The 19547-nt window shown below is 37.8% G+C and overlaps 1 protein-coding gene across 3 annotated transcripts in view; it reads left to right on the top strand.

Moving 5' to 3' along the window:
- The window catches only part of GGPS1 (geranylgeranyl diphosphate synthase 1), a 57287-nt gene that overhangs the window by 25130 nt on the left and 12610 nt on the right, over positions 1–19547 (top strand). The window contains exon 1 of one of the 3 annotated variants that reach the window (XM_036757710.1): positions 15763–15791. The exons of the other annotated variants lie outside the window; for them this stretch is intronic. The gene's annotated coding sequence lies outside the window, so the exon portion shown is untranslated. Of the gene's footprint in view, positions 1–15762; positions 15792–19547 lie in introns of those variants that run through there. 3 annotated transcript variants of the gene reach the window in all.

Genomic DNA, 19547 nt, shown 5'->3' with positions numbered 1-19547 from the left:
GAGCAAGTGAAAGTGTTGTTGTTGCTGCTGTTACTTTTTTAAGGACTGGGGATACCAGAACATGCTGTAGGCAGCAAGGAGTAACTAGTGGATTAGGAGAAACTGATGATTAGAGGAAGAAGGGATTCATTCCTGCATTCAGTTCATTCAACAAAAATTTATTAAGCACCTCTTATATGCCATGCTCTGTGCTAGATGCTGAAGATAAAAAAGAAAAAAATTAAATACTCCTTTTGGGAATGTATCCTTTGGAGGACAAACAACTTATACATATACATATATATATACATATATATACACACACACACACACACACACACACACACATATATACAAATACATTCAAAATAATATTCAGGGAGAAGGCACTAGCAACTGAAACGCCATGATAGGCTGCCTGTGGGAGATGGCACCTAAGCTGAGTTGTGAAATAAACTAGGGGTCCTCTGAGGCAGTAGGGGGATGTGCATGCCAAGCATGAGGAACAAACTGCATGTGCAGCAGCCTAAAGATGAGAGATAAAATTCTTGGAATGGGAAACAGCGAGCAGTGTAGTTTGGCTGGTGCAGATAGTGCACAAAAGAGAGGAGGGGAGCAGTGTACACTGAACCTGGAAGGGAGCTAGACAGAATTCAGGGGGAGAGTGGTAGGGCCCCTTGAAAGAAGAAGTCAGTGGGAAAAGAAATAAAGAATTCCGAGATAAGAACTCACTATTTGACAAAAACTGCTGGGAAAACTGGAAAATAGTGTGGTGGAAACTGAGCATAGACTAATGTCTGACACTACCAAAATAAAGTCCAAATGGGTAAATGATTTAGATATAAAGGCTGATACTATAAACAAATTAGGGGAGCATAGAATAGTTTATCTGTCAGATTTTTGGAGAATGGAGGAATTTATGACCAAACAAGAGATAGAAAACATTATGAAATGCAAAATGGATAATTTTGATTACATTAAATTGAAAAGTTTTTGCACAAAGACAATGCAATGAAGATTAGGAGTGAAGCAGAAAACTGGGAAAAAAATTTTACAACAAGTGTCTCTGATAAAGGCCTCATTTCTAAAATACATAGAGAATGGAGTCAAATTTATAAGAATACAAGTCATTCCCCGGTTGATAAATGGTCGAAGAATATGAACAGGCAGTTTTCAGAGGAAGAAATTAAAGCTATCTATAGTCATATGAAAAAATGCTCTAAATCACTGTTAATTAGAGAAATGCAAATCAAAATAACTCTGAGGTACCACATCACACCTATCAGATTGACTAACATGACAAAACAGGAAAATCATAGATGTTGGAGAAGATATGAGAAAGTTGGAACACTAGTTCACTGGTGGAGCTATGAGCTGATCCAACCATTCTGGAGAGCAATTTGGAACTATGCCCAAAGGGCTATAAAAACGTGCATACCCTTCGACCCAGTAATACTACTACTAGGTCTGTATCCCAAAGAGATCATAAAAATGAGAAAAGGACCCACGTGTACAAAAATATTTATAGCAGCTCTCTTTGTGGTGGCCAAGAACTGGAAATTAAGGGGATGTCCATCAATTGGGGAATGACTGAATAAGTTGTGGTATATGAATGTAATGGAATACTATTGTGCTATAAGAAATGATGAGCAAGTGGACTTCAGAAAAACCTGGACTTATATGAACTGATGTTCATATAGCCACAGTGTACATTGACTGATTTTGATAGACTTAGCCCTTCTCAGCAATGCAAGGACCCAAAACATTTCCAAAGGACTCATGATGGAAAATGCCATCCACATGCAGAGAAAGAACCATGGAGTCTGAATGCAGAGCAAAGCAGACTATTTTCTTCTTTTTGTTTTCCTTTGTTTTCTTTCTCATGGTTTCTCCCATTCATTATTATTCTGTATAGCATGACTCATGTGAAAATATGTTTAATAGGAATGTATATGTAGAGCCTATATCAGATAACAGGCCATCTTGGGGAGGGAGGGAGGTAAGAGGGGAGAAAATTTAAAACTTATGGAAGTGAATGTTGAAAACAAAGAGTAAATTAATTAATAAAAAAAGAAATAAAGAATTCAATTCGAGAAAAAGACAGAGGAAGGTTGGAGTCATTATATTGTAAAGAACCTTAAAATCCAAAAAGGGGACTTTTTATCTTTAGTCCAGGAACCCAGGGGAGTTTCTTGAACATGGCCTAACATGTTTAGACTTGGAACATGACCTTGCTAAGACTTCCAATTAACATGATGATTCAGAAGGTCATAGCAGAGCCCTGTTAGTCATAGTTCTATAAGGAGCTATAAAAAGTGTCAGATCAAATAATGATATTTAGGAAAACAAAGAAACAGCAATAAGCTTTTTCTTTTTTCAATTTATTTTTAATATTTTTTGTTTTCATCATTGATTTCCTCAAGATTTTCTCCCCATTTCTTCCCTCCCCCCCCCACTCCAAGATAGCGTAGCATATATTCTTATTGCCCCTTTCCCCAATCTGCCCTCCCTTCTGTCACCCCACTGCCCCCACCGATCCACTTTCCCCTTACTTTCTTGTAGGGCAAGATAGATTTCTATAACCCATTGCTTGTATATCTTATTTCCCAACTGCATGTAAAAACAACTTTTTTTTGAGCATTTGTTTTTAGAGCTTTGAGTTCCAAATTCTCTCCCTTCTTACCTCCTCACCCACCCTCCTTGAGAAGGCAAGCAATTCAACATAGGCCACACATGTATCATTATGCAAAACACTTCCATAATAGTCATGTCTTGCAAGACTAACTACATTTCTCTCCATCCTATCCTGTCCCCCTTTATTCAATTTTCTCCCTTGACCCTGTCCCTTTTCAAAAGTGTTTGTTTTTGGTTACCTCCTCCCCCTCTCTTATCCCCTTCCCCCTACTTTCCTTTGGGGTAAGATACCCAATTGAATGTGTATGTTATTCCCTCCTTAAGTCAAATCCAATGAGAGCAAGATTCACTCATTCCCTTTCACCTGCCCTCTCTTCCTTTCCAACAGAACTGCTTTTTCTTAACACTTTTATGTGAGATAATTTACCCCATTCTATCTCTCCCTTTCGCCTTCTCCCAATATATTCCTTTCTCACCCCTGAATTTTTTTTTAGATATCATCCCTTCATATTCAACTCACCCTGTGCCCTCTGTCTATATATATGTGTGTATTCCCTTCAACTACCCTAATACTTGAGAAGGGTCTCATGAATTGCAAATATCTTTCCATGTAGGAATATAAACAAAACAGCTCAACTTTAGTAAGTCCCTTATGATTTCTCTTTCCTGTTTACCTTTTCATGCTTCTCTTGATTCTTGTATTTGAAAGTCAAATTTTTCATTCAGCTCTGGTCTTTTCATTGACAAAGCTTGAAAGTCCTCCATTTTATTGAAAGTCTATATTTTGTCTTGGAGTATTATACTTAGTTTTGCTGGGTAGGTGATTCTTGGTTTTAATCCTAGCTCCTTTGACTGCCAGAATATTGTATTCCAAGCCCTTCAGTCCCTTAATGTAGAAGCTACTAGATCTTGTGTTACCCTGACTGTGTTTCCATAATACTTGAATTGTTTCTTTCTGGCTGCTTGCAATATTTTCTTCTTGACCTGGGAACTCTGGAATTTGGCTACAATATTCCTAGGAGTTTTCTTTTTGGGATCTTTTTCAAGAGGCTTTCGGTAGATTCTTTTAATTTCTATTTTACCCTCTGGTTCTAGAATCTCAGGGCAGTTCTCCTTGATAATTTCTTGAAAGATGATGTCTAGGCTCTTTTTTTGATCATGGCTTTCAGGTAGTCCAATAATTCTTAAATTATCTCTCCTGGATCTATTCTCCAGGTCAGTGGTTTTTCCAATGAGATATTTCACATTGTCTTCCATTTTCTCATTCCTTCGGTTCTGTTTTATAATATCTTGATTTCTCATAAAGTCACTAGCTTCTACTTGCTCCAATCTAATTTTTAAGGTGGCGTTTTCTTCTGTGGTCTTTTGGACCTCCTTTTCCATGGCTAATTCTGCCTTTTAAGGAATTCTTCTTCTCATTGGCTTTTTCAAGCTCTTTTGCCATTTGGGTTTGTCTATTTTTAAGGTGTTATTTTCTTCAGTATTTTTTTGGGTTTCCTTTAGCAAGTCGTTGACTTGTTTTTCATGATTTTCTTGCATCACTCTCATTTCTCTTCCCAGTTTTTCCTCTACTTCTCTTACTTGCTTTTCCAAATCCTTTTTGAGCTCTTCCCTGGCCTAAGACCAACACATATTTTTCTTGGAGGCTTTTGATGTAGGCTGTTTGACTTTGTTGGCTTCTTCTGGCTCTATATTTTGTTCTTCTTTGTCACCAAAAGAAGGTACTATAGTCTGAGTCTGTTTTCGCTGCCTGTTCATGTTCCCAGACAACTTCTTGGCCCTTGAGCTTTTTTTTCGGGGTATGACTGCTTTTAGAGTAGAGATTACTTTGTTCCAACCTTTAGGGGCCTTGGGCTGCTGTTTTCAGAGCTACTTCTACTCCACAGTCACTGCAAGCTCTGCCACACCAGCACTCCTCCTCCCCCAAGAACCGCCAACCAGGACCGTGACCCAGATCCAAGAAGGGCAAAGAGAACCCTGCCTCTGCGCCAACAAAGCAGTCCCTGCACTTGTGCTCTGATTTGCCGCTTGATTCCCCCTACTGTGTGGGCCAAGGGCTCCAGCTCCTGCTGCTCCCGCTCCTTTGCCACCTCTGCTGCCCCCAGGGCTGGGGCCGGACCATGCACTTCTCTCACCCAGATCCAACAGTGTTCCTACTAATCTATTACAGCTCAGTGATTTAGGGCCCTAGGGCCTGCTCCACCCAACTCCTGGTCTGGCACAGCCCACACTGGGCTCCGCTCCACTCCCAGCACTGTGCAATAGACCCTCCAGCCATCTTGGGCTGGAGACTTATTTCCCTCTGTTATTTCATGGGTTCTGTAGCTCTAGAATTTGTTCAGAGCCATTTTTTAGAGATGTTTGGAGGGATTTGGGGGAGAGCTTAAGCGAGTCCCTGTTTTCCAGCCACCATCTTGGCTCCACCTAACAATAAGCTTTTTCATTCAGCAGAGACATCTGCAAAAAGACAGCAAAAATCCTATACACATTGAGAGAGAGGGCTTGCCAGGGAAATCAGGATGAGCTCAGGTAAATCAAACTGACACCTGCAAATGCTGTGGTCAGGTATGCTCCAGGGGCATTGGGATAAGAGTCTAGAAGACTGCCAGACCTCTGAACCCAAACATAACAGGAGAAGTGGAGGCCAACATGGAAATGAGAGGCAAGACCAAAAAGGATTTACCATCCCATCCAAGAGTACAGGAGAAAGCATAGCCTGGCTTTGGCACAAAGGCCCAAACCAGATAAAAAGGCTAAAGAAAAGGTTAAATAGATGAAAACATGCAAAAAAAATGAAGAAATACCATGGGCCAAGGAGATGCCTAAGAAATAAACCCAGAAGAAAGGGTAATCCCACAACACCTACAAGCACAGTTTTGGAGGAAAAACAAATGTACTAAAAGAATACCCAAAAGAAATGAAATAAAAGTTTAATGAAAGTTATATAAGAGCCCTGGACTAAAAAAATTGGAAAAAAGTCTTCAAATAGAAGGCTGAAAATCTTAACTAAATAGCACATTTCCCAGACAAATGGAACATAGAAAGCAGAATTTTTTCACTACAAGAGACAAGAAATATTAGAACAACATAAAAAGATTGGAAGAGGGGGGAATTGAACAAAATATAAAGTATCCACTATCATAAAAACCAACCTGGAAAAGAAGTTGACAAAAGGTAATTTAAGAATCATAAGACACCCTGAAAATCGTGACCAAACAAGATTATCATTGGCCACTGTGGAGGATGGATTGGAAAAAGGGGAGGAAACAGAAGGCTAATGTAGTAATCTGGACAGGTGATGAGCACCTCAGCTAGGCTGGTGTAAGTGGAGAGAATGAACAAATGAGTAAGTGAATGAATTGTTGAGTGAAAAATGATGTATTAAGCACTTACTATGTACCAAAGTTGTTTTTCATTCTTTGTTCTTGAAGAGTACCAGTGATATCCGTGAGGCAGGGCTGTGCAAAGTCATCAGCTTTAGTCCTCCAGAGTCATCAAAGTCCAGTGGCAAGACATAGGTCAGGATGACTGGAGATGGGCCAGCATGCAGTGGGAGACCTTGTCCTTTTTAAGCTAAGGTCTTTCCCAGGTCTCAGCCTGTTGGAGGGCAACACCTATTTAACAATTAAAGCCTGAAAAAGAATTACTTAGGGAGGGGAAGACCGTCAGAGTTTCTGGCCAGAATAGAAACAGTTGCTATCTACACTCACTGAACCATCAAAACCCAAGGAATGAGCAAATGGGGCCAGGGCTGGGGCCTGTTATTGGCCAGTCAGTGAGAGCTAGAGTGATTAGAGTCCCAAGTTATAGTCATGTAGCTTCATTTCAGTCCTCATAGGTTTTATGAAAGCCTGGTTTTTCAGAGCTATATTTTAAGAAATCATAACTGAAAATTACATGAGACTAAAGAGTTGTCTCAGATTTTGGGGAAAAAAAACAATGATTGAATAAATAAGTAGATAAGAAAAATCTAGTCCCCAAGCCCCAAGATACATTGCAAAGTATAAGCAATCAAAATTTATATTCCTTTGGACAGAACCCACATGTAGGGGTATGATTCCTCACATGGACAGGGAGAAGAGGAGAGGAAATAGCATTGCTCAGCTGGAATTGGGTTCGGGGGCAGGTTGGGGAGGGAGGAAGCAGCTACTAGGCAAACTAGGCTTTCTTTTACCTCCATTTTTACCTAACTGAATGGGTGTTGCCTCAGACAAATTGAGACCTGGAAAAGACCTATTAGCTTATAAAGGTCAAGGTTTCCCACTGCATCCTGGGCCATCTCCAGACCATGTCCTGACCTATGTCTTGCCTCTGGACTCTGATGACTGTACGGAAGGAGTGGGGCTGATGACTTTGCACAGCTCTGCCTCATTGAAATCCATTTCACTTATCAAGACATCACCCTCCTGATATCTTTGGTCCTTTGTACCAAGGAGTGAGGATATAAAAGCAGAAATAGTCCCTGCCCTCAGGAAATTTACATCCTAATAAAGACAACAACGTCCTTAAGGGAGTGATGGCCAGGGAGGGACATTTTGGTCCAGAAATTTCCTGAGATGGTGAATAGGATCATAGGAGAGTAGATTTACAAACCCCTCATAGTAGTGGTAGAAGAATTGATTTGATCATGGTTGGGGGGGGGGGTTGACGGATGGAAGAAGGATCAAGCATATATGCATAGAGGCCAGACAAAAAAGATGTCCAGGTAGTAAAGTGAAGTGTGTCTGAGGCTTTCCTGAAATAGTCGGCAGGGAGGACCTTTCAGAGATGAAAGGTATTAAGAGCTCTGCCCTTGACAAGAGAAGATGTTTGAGGAGTAGGGGTTAAGGATATGAGCTCTTGATTTTACTTCCTCAGTTTTGGATTGAAGAAGTGATTGGATATGAGGGAAGATAAAGAGTTAAGGCTGACTCTGGGGTGGCAAACTTGGGTGACTGGAAGGACAATTGTTCCTCAACCAAAACTGGTGAGTTAGGAACTGGAGAATCTGATGTGGGAGAAAAGGCATTGAGTTCTGTTTTGGACATGAAGAGTAGGAGATGCTACAGAACATTCGTTGGAAAGATCTTGGAGGCAGTTGGTATTGTGGGACTGGAGATCTGGAAGTCATCCCTGTTGAGGTGATAGTTGAACCCATGGAACCTGATGAACTCAATGAAAAGGAATAAAGGAAGAGAAAAAATATCCAAGGAGTGTGATCACCAATGTCAAATTCTCCATGACAAATAATCTAATCTTTTTCATGTACCAGCAACTGCTCTTCCTCATCCTCACTCCAGCCAGGTGATTCCACTTTCTTCCTGCAAGTCCTGAGTCTTTCAAGCCAAAGGAACTTTCTGCCTTCATAGAAAAGCAAATAAAATCTCTTGAAGGAAAGAGATGGTATATCAGGTTGCTTTTTATTTTTTTGGCCTGTGGTCTCTTTTGTCCAAATCTCTTGTCTAGGTGTCTGATTCCTTCTTGACATTATCTGTGTTATAATTTATTTTTGTCCCACTTCTTATTGCTTCACTGTACATCACATTCCCTGTGAGCATTACAAACCTCTGAATTATTAACGCCTCCCGTCTCACCTTTTTGCTTTCAGTAAACAATCTCCAGTTTTATTGGGGTTTTTTTAGTCCGTCTTCACACCTTAAAAGTTTTTAGTCTTGTTTATTGCTCCTCTTCTTATCCCCTCTGCCACCAATTCTCTACTGCTTTTGAACTCTAATGATCATATAATCCCCAAATTCGGTGGCCTCTCTTCAATGCTCATTCTCCTTGATCTCTGTGTAGCATCAGACACTTGTATACAGGGGAGGTAGCATTGTATAGTGCTAGATTGTGTTTGAAAATGATGACCCAGTGCCTTTTTCTCTCAGCCTTTGGTAATTGGGAAAAGTCATTTCATCTCTGTGCCTCTCTGGAGGGCATCTAAGTTTTCCTGAACTGTATGATGAAAGAACACCACTAGGTGAACTCTGAGATGACTTCTAGTTTTTATGATTCTATAGTACCTTCCTTTGTCAGCTTTTCCTACATTGGCTTCTTTATTACCACATTGACTTTCATGATTTTCCTTCCTTCATGACCATCCAGCTTTTAGATTCATGGAATAGTAGACTGCATAGAAACCTTAGTTCTAATACAAGCCCCTCATTTGACAAATGAAAAGACCAAAGACCAGAGAGTTCACACAAATAGTATTTAAACCAGAACTGCTGCTGAGGTCTTCCAACTCCTATTCCACATTGACCTCCTTCTGCCACCTTGTAAGTATGGATGTTCTCTCTAAATCGTATCCTTGGCCCTCCTCTCTGTACTATACTAGTTGGACAAGTCATTTAAACTCTGACCTTCAGTTTTTTTTCTTAGCAAATGAAGTGGTTTAATTAAAATATATGATCACCTACATCTACTCCCATGGTTTCCACTATGAACCTATGCATAATTAAAGTAAAATTCATTTCTGAAAAATATTCAAAAACAAAGCTTGAAAGCCGCAAGATTTCCTAAACATTTCCCTCTCTACCTTAATGAAAGAGATGAGATATAGTTTAATGGTTTGAGATTTCCAGAATGGTGCTATACTCAGCAGTTCAGCATTAAGATCATTTTCTGCAGAGTATCTTCTGGGCCAGAAATGCTAATAAAAGAGGGGGGTGGAAAATGAAAAAAGAAGAAGAAATCAGAAAGTAAATACATACTGAAAAGGATATTCTCTATGGCTCAGTTCTTTATGAGTGAAAGGTATGGGGAAATAACCTAGAAGAAGAGATCATACTAATGAAATTTTGTGTAATCAAATGGGCAAGATCCTAGATAAGGTGGAGGGGAAAGGAAATGAGGGCACAAGTTAGAAACACTAGAGCTGCAAGACTTGTAGAAGCTTCTAAGTGATGCCAGCAGGGAGGACCAGTATATTCTCAAAGCCTTAAGTAAAGGAGAAGAGAATGGGAGATTTTAGTAAAATATTTAATTTTTTTTAAAAAGTAGTCCAGATTTCCCAGAAATAGAGTAATGAATTTTCATAAAACTGGACTATGGAGAGCCATGATCAGGAGTTTATATATCATTTCTAAGCAGTGGGGAGCCACTAGAAGATTTTGAGTAGAAAATGTAGTAGAGATGGTACAGTTAGAAAATTATTCAGGCAGTGGTATGAAGGATGGCATGGAAAGGGGAAAGACTAGAGGCAGAAAGTCTAATAATAGTATTTATATGGGGCTTAAATTTATATAATACATTTACATAAGACTTAAAGTTTTGCAGAATACTTTTACATAACCTTTTACAATATATTAGGCAAGAAAAGATAAGGGCCTAACATGTTATGGTTGCAGTGGAATAGAAAGGACTGAATAAGTGAGAGAAAGATTACAAAGATCAAATTGAAGAGATGTATACAGAACTTCTTTCAAAGCAGAGCATTTCAGAGTAGAACCTTTGAAGATTTAAGAACTGTTGAAGAGCCATGAGTAGTGTTTATTCTTAAATGATTTAAACTTTTTCAATTGCCTTTATTGTTTCTCACGATATTATCTACTCTCATTGAAATCTTATAGTAAAAACAGGGCTTTGCTGTGGAGAATGTGGGGGATGGGGGAACAAAGGCTTGGAACATTAGAATAAGTACTAATTTCTGATAAAATTTGCTTTGATAGAAATTAGCCACCAATAACTTTTGAAAGTTAAAGGTTAGAACATGAAGATAAACAAAAGGGGAAATAAAAAGTTGAACAGAATGTTTGAGAAACTAGAGCTTACTTATGAGATCTTCTAAATGGGACTGATAAAGAATATACATATTTCTCAGTATCACATTAAACTTTTATAAAAAAATAAACCATGTATGAGGGCACAGATATATTGCAAATAAATATAAAAAGGCTAAAATATTAAATACATCTTTTAGAAACTATAACACAAATAAAAATAGTAATCCGTTCATGAAGCACAAACAAAAGATACAGGACCAAGTGGAGGTTTAACAGTGAAGTCCTAAATAATAAGTGAATCAAAGAATTATAAAAACAATTAATTATGTATATTATTTAAAGGAAATTATCATGATGAGAGAATGTACCAAAATTTATGGAATCAGCTAAAGCAGCCCTCAAAGGAAAAATTACTTTTTAAAAAATGTACATTGACAAACAATGTGTATTTTTAAAATTTAGGAAGCCAACAAATAAAACTTTTTAAAAAAGAACAAAAGGGGAGATACTGAAAATTAGAGGAGAAGTGGATAAACTGGAAACCCAAAAGACTATAAACAAAACAGATGATCCTTTGAAAATACTAGCAAAATTGATAATCTTTTAGCCAATATGATTAAAAAGAAGAGGGCAGAAAATATAATCAGAAAAATAGTAAATAATCTAAGTGAAATTACAACAAAATCAGAAGAAATAAAAAATTATCAGAACTTATTGTGTATCATTTTATAATAAGAACACAAAAGAGCGGAATACCTTTAAAATTATAAAATACTCAAAGTAACAGAAGACTAATAAGAGATCTTAGTTCAATTTGAGTAAATGAAATAGAACTCACCATAATAGAACAACCAAAGGGGAAAAACCCTTCTAGTCCTAAAGGGATTCATAGGAGAATTCTGTCAAATTTTTTAAAAGAACAACTAGTACCAAAACTACACAAATTTTTCTCAAAAATTGAGATACAAAACACTCTACCTAACTCCTTTTATGATACAAACATAGCCCTAAAACCTAAATCAGAATAGGATGAAGCACCGAGGGAGAATAATAGATCGGTGTCTTTAATGAATTATCAATTCAAAATGTTTAAATAAAATCCTGTCAAACCTACTACAGCCTTTCATGCAAGAAATTATTTGTTATGGCCAAGTTGGATTTATGCCAGGAATAGCACAATGTTAAGAAAACAATCAACATAATGAATCATATTAAAAGTACAAATATCTAAAACCACATGATTATCTCAATAGATGCAGAGAGAAACCTTTGTCAAAGCACAACACTCATTTATGCTGAAAACTAAAAAAGTATTGCCATATCGTAAAAGGTATCTTTCTCAAAACCAAAAGCAACTACACCATCAGAACCTTTTCCAGTAAATACAGAAGTAAAGGAAAAATACCCATCTCCTCATTATTTGGAAATGATAGTTCAGCAGAAAGACGTTAAAGGTGTGAAGACAGGCAAAAAGGAGATAAAATTATTCCTATTTGCTAATAGCATGTTGATTCACCTAGAAAATTCTAGGGAATTAGCAAAGATATTAATTGAGAGAATAGTTTCAGCAAAGTTGCAGGCTACAAAATAAATCCACAAAACCCAACAGCATTTCAGTATAAGAACAAATCCAAGAAATAACATAGAAAGGGAAATATCATTCCAAATAACTACAAAATGCATAGAATTTTTGGAGACCAATCATACACAAAATACCTGTATAGATTTGATTACAAAGTGCTATTTAGAGAAATGAAAAACAACAAATAGCTGGAGGAATATTCTATTCTCATGGTTTAGTCACTACCAAAGTTAATTTACATTTTTAATGCCATACCCATCAAATTATCTAAGTAACAGTTTATAGATCTTGTTTTTAAAAAATCTTTTGGAGAAAAAAAAAGACCTAGAGCACCAGAAGGAATAATGAAAAAAGGCAAAGATGAAGGGAGAATAGCACTTTCAGATCTCGAACTATATTTTAAAGCATGGCTCATCAAAAATATTTGGTATTGGTTAAAGAAATAGAGAAGTAGATAGATGGAACAGACTAGACAAGGGAGAATTAATGGAACTCATTAATCCAATGTTCAGTAAACCAGAAAACATAAATTACTTAGGCAAGAAGTCCCTATTTCATAAAAACTGTTGAAAAAAAACTAGAAAGAAGTCTGCAGAAATTAGACTTAGACCAGGGCCGTCCAAAATGCGGCCCGCAGTGCAATTTATGTGGCCCACCTAACAAGCATAGAAATTTACATAAATGCTTTAGTAAACGAAGCCGAGCTACTGCAGAGCTCTCACTAAAATGGCAAATCAAAATATATTGTCTATTGTTTCAATTAAAACCTAAGTTTGGACAGCCTTGACGTAGACCAACATCGTATTCCTCATTCCACAATGAATTCAAAATAGATACTCTTGAATATTACAGATAATATCTTAAGATAAATTAGAAAAGAAGCAAATCATATACCTTTCACAGGAAGAGGTTTTCTTAACCAAACAAGGGAAAGAGGCTGTTAGAAATCTATAGATTTATAATTTTGATTACATGAACTTCTGCACAAATGAAACTAAAGTACCCAGGATAAGAAGGGAAGCAGTCAGATGTGGAAAAAAATTATCGAATTTCTCAGATAAGGTTTTGGTATCCAAGATGGGCAGCTAACAGCTGTATATGAGCAAAAGCCATTCCCTGGTAGGTAAGTGGTCAAATGATATGAATTAACAGTTTTCAAAAGAATTGCAAACAGTAATCATATGAAAGAATATTCAGCATCACTAGTAATGAGAGAAATTCAAATCAAAACAATGCTAAAGGTTATATCTCACACCCTGCAAATTGTCAAAGATGACAAAAGATTGGAATAGTCAATAGTCAAGTAGGAAGAATTGTGGGAAGATACTACACTAGTATATTATTGGTAGAGCTATGGATTGGTATAATCATTTTGGAAAGCAGTTTGGAATTATGTAAATAAAGTGACTAAAATGTCAACATCCTTTGACCCAGAGATTCGACTTCTAATCTTACACTCCAAAAAGAGCATTGATAAGAAAATCCTTATACACCAAAATATTTATAGAAGCACTTTTCTGTGGTAAAAAAACAGACACAAACTAGGTACCCTTCAGTTGGAGAATGGGTAAATGACGTATGACATGTGAATGTAATGAAATAGCACTGTGCTTTAAAATGTTGAATGAAATGCATGCAGAGAAGCACAAAAAGATCTATATGAAATGATGCAAAGTAAAGTAAGCAAAGCCAAAAAAAAAAAGACCACAACCATACACAATGACTGCATCAATGTAAATGGAAAGAACAGCCACCCAAAAAAAAATCAAAAGTAAATGTTGCAAAATTACAAATAACAAGTGTGTCCTCAAAGAAGACATAAGAAGACACTCCCATTCACTCCTTTACAGAGATGGGAGGTCTGTGGGTGTGGTACACTGCATATATTTTCTGAATTTTTTTATATTGTTCAGTTAGCTGATTTTTGTTCTCTTCCCTTTTTTTCCTTCAAAAAATATTCTTTGTTATGTGGGATGGCCCTCTGAGAGGGGAAAGGAAAGAGATACTGGGAGGAATTCTGGTGATGTAAAAAACCAAAATATATCACTAAATATTTACCAAAATAAAAAGTCAAAGGTAGTAAGTGGCAATGATTTGAATCCTAGTCTTTGATTCCAAACTTACTATAATGCGATTCATCATAAATCACTAAAAAGTGATTCATATAACAGCCAGTTTTTTGAGGAAAACCACTGTTCCATTCTGCCAAGCATACCTGTAATTCTCAATTGTGGCCCTAAGATAGGTGTGTAACTATAAGCACATAAGACAATACCTGCTCTCGAGGAGCTTACATTCTAATGAGTGGAAAAGACATATATGGAGATGAAAGGATGGGGCAGGAGACCTGTATCTATATGGGAGTGATGTGGCAGCTGAGAAGGAAGAGAGAGAATCAAGCCTTGAGTAAAGTGAAGCATGATTTGGGTGCTTCCCAAAATGGAGGTCCCCAGTAAGTACCCTCACCATGGTCCCCAATGGGAGAGAGTCACCAATTGAGAAAGTCACCAATAAAGAGAGTAGGGCCTCATCATTTCTATTTTAGCTTGGTTAATGGTATCACCAATGATTTGCCCAAGACTTAGAGATGAAAAGTGTTGGTGTGTCCACAAAGTATGACAGTTGAACTCACACATAAGTGCCACAGAAGAAAACACAATTTTAAATTGTAAATTGACATTACATACCCAAATGCTTAGAAACATGACTAAAATTCAAAGTACAGTAATATTGTACCCATGGTGTAAATTTCAAAGCATAACACAAGTAGCTAGTGACTTATTTACAAAAGCCACAATAATCGTATTGTCACTCTTTAAATCACAAGTACATCTTTAAGTACCTGCTCACTTCCTTTTACATTGTTCTCTGAAGAATAGATATAGGAAGCTTTATTCCTTAGTTACTTGTCTTTGTGTACAAACTAAGATTTCTTCAAGGACTGTCTGAAGTGGAGGCAATTTTCTATTAAACTCAGAATGACTTACATCTAGTTACTCTAAAAACCTTGTGAATTCTTGGACTAGAGATTTTTCTGCATGTAAAATCAATATAGATCAAAATCCACTTCTATACTGATTTGAAATGAGAATGAGATGATGGTCTCAGTGCCTTCACAGACCAGTTTTAATTTTCAGTTTATTTCTTCCTTAGGGTTTGAATGGAACAATACGCCACTTATTTATTTGTTTGTTAATTGAAGGAATGGGAAAATGGACTGCAATGTCCAAAGTTAGTTAAGCTTAAAAGAGCTATCTAGCAGTGGCAAATAGTAAATGTTTACTCTTTTAGCATTTACTGTTATGTGGACCCCATGAAGGTTTGGATATTTGGGATCCCACATTTCAATTCATGTTTTGTGATGGCCCTTTTATGAGATGCAAAAAAATTATATTCAGAAAACTTTGCTTATGTTTTATAGAACATCAACTAAAAGACATGTCATGAACCTGGTTGCCATTTGCTGCTTTCTTTAATATTGACATTATCCAGCCCACCTGCTTGGCAGTAATCCCTCTGCTACTCACGTAGTTCCTGAAGTTGTATCAATAGCTACTACAGCTCCTAGGGGGGCGGAGCCAAGATGGCGGCTGGAAAGCAGGGACTAGCGTGAGCTCCCTGCCGAGCCCCTCCAAAAACCTATAAAAAATGGCTCTGAACCAATTCTAGAACTCCAGAACCCAGAATATAGCAGAGGGAAGCAGGGCTCCAGCCCAGGACAATCTGGATGGTCTCTGGGTGAGGTCTGTCCTTCACAGAGCTGGGAACTGGGAGCTGGGAGCGGCGCGGACCAACCAGACCAGGAGCCACGCAGAGCGGGCCCTAGCGCCCTGAATCAGTGAGCGGCAGCAGTTACCAGACTTCTCAACCCACAAACACCAAAGACAACAGAGAAGGTTAGTGGGAAAAGCTGCCAGGGACAGAGTTATAAAGGAGTTCGTGGTTCGGCCACCGCCCTGGGGGCAGAGGAGGTGGGGCAGCTACAGAACTACAGCTTCAGTTACTTCCGGCCCCAGGCCCACCTGGTGGGAGGAATTAAGTGGTGGATCAGAGCAGGAGTGAAGAGCCTGCTGAAAATCTAAGCCCACTTCGGGTTGGGGGTTCTTGGGGATGGAGGAGTGCTGGTGTGGCAGAGCTGGCATATCCCCCCAGGTTTGGAACATAGTTCTCTTAACTCTACAAGCAGTCATACCCCTCTGAAAAACTCAAGGGTCAAGTTAGTTGGCTGGGAATATGGCCAGGCAGCGAAAATGCACCGAGATTCAGTCTCAGACTCTGGAATCTTTCTTTGGTGACAAAGAAGACCAAAACATACAGCCAGAAGAAGTCAACAAAGTCAAAGAGCCTACACCAAAAGCCTCCAAGAAAAACATGAACTAGTCTCAGGTCATGGAAGAGCTCAAAAAGGATTTGGAAAAGCAAGTTAGAGAAGTAGAGGAAAAATTGGGAAGAGACATGAGAAGGATGCGAGAAAACCATGAAAAACAAGTCAATGACTTGCTAAAGGAGACCCAAAAAAATACTGAGAAATATACTGAAGAAAATAACTCCTTAAAAAATAGCCTCACTCAAATGGCAAAAGAGCTCCAAAAAGCCAATGAGGAGAAGAATGCCTTGAAAGGCAGAATTAGCCAAATGGAAAAGGAGGTCCAAAAGACCACTGAAGAAAATACTACTTTAAAAATTAGATTGGAACAAGTGGGAGCTAGTGACTTTATGAGAAATCAAGATATTATAAAACAGAACCAAAGGAATGAAAAAATGGAAGACAATGTGAAATATCTCATTGGAAAAACCACTGACCTGGAAAATAGATCCAGGAGAGAGAATTTAAAAATTATTGCACTACCTGAAAGCCATGATCAAAAAAAGAGCCTAGATATCATCTTTCAAGAAATTATCAAGGAGAACTGCCCTGATATTCTAGAGCCAGAGGGCAAAATAGAAATTGAAAGAATCCATCGATCGCCTCCTCAAATAGATCCAAAAAAGAAATCTCCTAGGAATATTGTTGCCAAATTCCAGAGCTCCCAGATCAAGGAGAAAATACTGCAAGCAGCCAGAAAGAAACAATTTGAGTATTGTGGAAACACAATCAGAATAACCCAAGATGTAGCAGCTTCTACATTAAGAGATCGAAGGGCTTGGAATATGATATTCCGGAGGTCAGTGGAGCTAGGATTAAAACCAAGAATCACCTACCCAGCAAACTGAGTATAATGCTCCAAGGCAGAATATGGACTTTTAATAAAATAGAGGACTTTCAAGTTTTCTCAGTGAAAAGACCAGAGCTGAATAGAAAATTTGACTTTCAAACATAAGAATCAAGAGAAGCCTGAAAAGGTAATCGAGAAAAAGAACAAGAAAAAGAAATTGCAAGGGACTTACTAAAGTTGTACTGTTTTGTTTACATTCCTACATGGAAAGATGATATGTATGATTCATGAAACCTCAGTATTAGGGTAGCTGAAAGGGAATATGCATATATATATATATATATGTTTATATGTATATGTGAGTGTGTATGTATGTTTATATGTATGTGTGTATATATATATATGTAGAGAGAGAGCAGGCACAGGGTGAGTTGAAGATGAAGGGAAGATATCTAAAAGAAATAAAATCAAATTAAGGGATGAGAGAGGAATATATTAAGAGAGGGAGATAGGGAGAGATAGAATGGGGTAAATTATCTCGCATAAAAGTGGCAAGAAAAAGCAGTTCTGTAGGAAGGGAAGAGAAGACAGGTGAGGGGGGAATGAGTGAATCTTGCTCTCATCAGATTTGACCTGAGGAGGAAATACCATACATACTCAATTGGGTATCTTACCCCACAGGAAAGAAGAAGGAAGAAGATTAAAAAGGGGGGGTGGATTTTAGAAGGGAGGGCAGATGGGGGTGGAGGTAATCAAAAACAAACACTTTCGAAAGGGGACACGGTCAAGGGAGAAAATTCAATAAAGGCGGATAGGTTAGGAAGGAGCAAAATATAGTTAGTCTTTCACAACATGAGTATTGTGGAAGGGTTATACATAATGATACACATGTGGCCTATGTTGAATTGCTTGACTTCTTAGGGAGGGTGGGTGGGAAGGGAAGAGGGGAGAGAATTTGGAACTCAAAGTTTTTAAAACAGATGTTCAAAAACAAAAAAAAAAGTTTTTGCATGCAACTAGGAAATAAGATACACAGGCAATGGGGCGTAGAAATTTATCTTGCCCTACAAGAATGGAAGGGAAAAGGGGATGGGAGGGGAGTGGGGTGACAGAAGGGAGGGCTGACTGGGGAACAGGGCAACCAGAATATATACCATCTTGGAGTGGGGGGGAGGGTAGAATTGGGGAGAAAATTTGTAATTCAAACTCTTGTGAAAATCAATGCTGAAAACTAAATTTAAAAAATCATAAAAAATTTAAAAAATAGCTACTACAGTGTAAATCAGTAGCCTTTTCCTTTTAACCAAATGATAATTTATAAAGTTCATAGGCTGTCTCCCATCTGATCACTAAATAGTTATACTACTCCACTGTCTTTCAGAGGAAATAAAACAATACCAAAATGCAAGTGTCTGTTTAAGATCATCCCCTCAGAACTCTTAACGCTGTCTAACTCCATCACACACTGGGTAGGGCATGCTATCTCACATACCTTGTCTTTTCTAATTCACTTTTGCTGAGTCAGATTTATAAAAATAAGAGCCATACCCCAGTTGACAAATGGTCAAAGAATATGCACAGGTAATTTTCAAAAGAAGAAATCAAAGCTATCCATAGTTATATGAAAAAAATGCTCTAAATCACTGTTGATTAGAAAAATGCAGATTAAAACAACTTAAGGTGCCACCTCATACATGTTATATTGGCTAACACTACAGAAAAGGAAAATGGCAAATGCTTGAGGGGATGTGGAAAATTGGGACATTAATGTACTTTTGGTGGAGATATGAACTGGTCCAACCACTCTGCAGAACAATTTAGAATTATGGTCAAAAGGCGATAAAACTGCACACCTTTTGATCCAGCAATACCACAACTAAGGTCTATATCCCAAAGAGATCAAAGAAAAGGGAAATGGACCTATCTGTACAAAAATATCTATAGCGCCTCTTTTTGTGGTCGCAAAGAATTGGAAATTGAGGGGATGATCATTAGTTAAGGAACAGCTGACAAGTTATGATACATGATTTTGATGGAATACTATCTGTGCTGTAAGAAATGATGAGCAGGATGGTTTCAGAAAAACCTGGATAGACTTATGTAACTCATGCAAAGTGAAGTAAGAGGAACTGAGATCATTGTGCACAATAACAGCAGTATTATAATGATCAGCAGTAAGACTTAGCTACTCTGATGAGTACAGTGATCCAAGACAATTCCAGAGAAAATACTATCCACTTCCAAAGAGAGAACTGATGAATTCTGAGTACAAAGTGAAGTACTTTCACTTTCTTTATTTTTCTTGCTTTCATTTTTGCAATATGACTAACATGGAAATGTTTCCCATGATTCTCCATGTATACTTTGTATCATATTGCTTGCCTTCTCATTGGGTGAAGGAAGCATAGGAGGGAGGGAAAGGATTTAGAACTCAAATTTTTTTTAAAGAATTCTAAAAATAAATAATGAATTTTTAGAAAATTATAATAAAGGCCA

Source organism: Trichosurus vulpecula, chromosome 4 (assembly GCF_011100635.1).
Source record: "Trichosurus vulpecula isolate mTriVul1 chromosome 4, mTriVul1.pri, whole genome shotgun sequence".
NCBI classification, from domain to species: Eukaryota; Metazoa; Chordata; class Mammalia; order Diprotodontia; family Phalangeridae; genus Trichosurus; species Trichosurus vulpecula.
Note: the sequence above shows the minus strand (reverse complement) of the source record. Positions and strands in the feature narration are given on the sequence as shown.